Source organism: Eulemur rufifrons, chromosome 29 (genome assembly GCF_041146395.1).
Source record: "Eulemur rufifrons isolate Redbay chromosome 29, OSU_ERuf_1, whole genome shotgun sequence".
Taxonomy (NCBI): Eukaryota; Metazoa; Chordata; class Mammalia; order Primates; family Lemuridae; genus Eulemur; species Eulemur rufifrons.
The window spans coordinates 86871442-86873643 of record NC_091011.1 but is presented as its reverse complement, the minus strand read 5'-3'; the positions used below and the strand labels follow the sequence as shown (position 1 = coordinate 86873643).

General features: G+C 46.3%; 1 pseudogene; it reads right to left on the bottom strand.

Moving 5' to 3' along the window:
* Positions 1-321: 321 nt before the first annotated feature.
* Positions 322-1389, bottom strand: LOC138377106 (Y-box-binding protein 1 pseudogene; annotated as a pseudogene).
* Between the last annotated feature and the right edge of the window lie 813 nt (positions 1390-2202).

Genomic DNA, 2202 nt, shown 5'->3' with positions numbered 1-2202 from the left:
TTATTAACAGGTGCTTGCAGTTTGTTGACTTTTTTGAAAAAATCAAGTTGTAAACTTTTATTACAAATTAAAAATGAAGTTCTTAAAAATCTCAACTTGACCAGATATGAAACAATTTAAAAACTTTAAAGGCGCATTGAGAAAAACCAGGCTTTTTTAAAAAACACGTTTGTTATTACCAAAAAAGACATCTTTAGGTAAAAATAATAAAAACCCCATGCTGCATAGATAATGCAGATAGTTCTAGTTATCTGGTCAACGGGCAAAAAGCAAGCACTTAAGGTCTTCAGCTCCAATCTTGTTCATTTCTTATTGCTGGAATTTCATATTCATTTCTTCTTGTTGGATGACTAAACCGGACGATGGTGGAGATGGTAAGCCGGCATTTACTCAGCCCCGCCCTGCTCAGCCTCGGGAGCGGACTAATTCTCAGCTGGTGGATCGGCTGCTTTTGTGTCTTTGCCGTCTTGTGGTTTAGGGTTTTCTGGGCATCTGCGTCGGTAATTGAAGTTAGGGCGGTACCCACGTTGAGGCGGCTGCTGACCTTGGGTCTCATCTCCTTGATTCTCTTTATCCTCTTCATTGCCGTCCTCTCTGGGCTGTCTTTGGCTAGGAGGGCCCCTGCGGAATCGTGGTCTATAACCCCGATACATATTCTGTCTTACTGGTGGTCTACCTTGTTCTCCTGCACCCTGGTTGTCAGCACCCTCCATCACTTCTCCCTGTACAGGAGGGTTGGAATACTGTGGTCGACGCCCATAGGGTCTCCGCATGTAGTAAGGTGGGAACCTTCGCCTGCGGTAGGGCCGGCGTTGTTGGGCCTGGCCTTCAGGAGCACTCTCCGATCCCTCATTCTTTTCCCCACTCTCACTATTCTGGTAACTCTGCTGGTAATTGCGTGGAGGACCCCTGCGACGTGGATAGCGTCTATAATGGTTACGGTCTGCTGCATATTTACTGCCTTGAACTGGAATTCCACCAGGGCCTGTAACATTTGCTGCCTCCGCACCCTTTTCTCCTTCAACAACATCAAACTCCACAGTTTCTCCCTCTCCTACACTGCGAAGGTACTTCCTGGGGTTATTCTTCTTTATGGCAGTCTGGTGTACAAATACATCTTCTTTGGTGTCATTCCTGTTGATGAAACCATATCCGTTTCTTACATTGAACCATTTTACTGTCCCCAAAACCTTCGTTGCGATGACCTTCTTGTCCCCGCCGGCAGGCGCCGCCGATGTGAGGCCGCCCGGGCCACCGCTCCCTGCGCCGCTGCCCGTGGTGCCGGGCTTGGTGTCGGCAGCGCTGAGGGCGGGGGCGGCGGGCGGCTGCTGGGTTTCGGCCTCGCTGCTCATGGTTGCGGTGGTGGTGACTGGGGCCGGCTGCGGCAGCTGCGGCTCCTCCAGATATGTGATGATAACTAGGCCGGCGGCAGCGGTGGGGCTGCACAGGGCTCTCTGGGGTCCTGTTCACCACTTTAAGTGCAAGGCCAAATGCTGACAAGATGGTACTAAATTGATATTGGTAAAATGAATTCATTGTTGCTTCATTTTGCATTTTTGTGACAGAGGTATTGAACATTTTATTTATTTATTTTTTTGAGGAAAAGTCTCAGTCTGTTGCCTGGGCTAGAGTGCCATGGCATCAGCCTAGCTCACAGCAATCTCAAAACACCTGGGCTCAAGCAATCCTCCTGCCTCAGCCTCCCAAGTAGCTGGGACTACAGGTATGGGCCACCATGCCCAGCTAATTTTTCTATATATATTTTTAGTTGTCCATATAATTTCTTTCTATTTTTAGTAGAGACGAGGTCTCGCTTTTGCTCAGGCTGGCCTTGAACTCCTGAGCTCAAATAATCCACCTGCCTCAGCCTCCCAGAGAGCTAGGATTACAGGCATGAGCCACCACGCCCAGCCATGAACATTTTAAATTATTAATTGCCAGTTAAGGTCTTCTTTTGTCAGTAGCTTATGTCATTTGCTTATATATAATAAAAACTTTAAAAAATAATTATTGGGTTGCTTTTACTGTTTTCCATTTGACATACTGTTTTCCTAATCCTTTTAGATTTCTTGTGACATTAGCTTTTGCTGCATAACAAATCATCCCAAAACTCGATAGCTTAAAATAACAAATACTTGTGTTTGTTTTTTTTTTTTTTTTAAGAGAGGCTCTCACTCTATTGGTCTCACTGTGTTGCCTGGT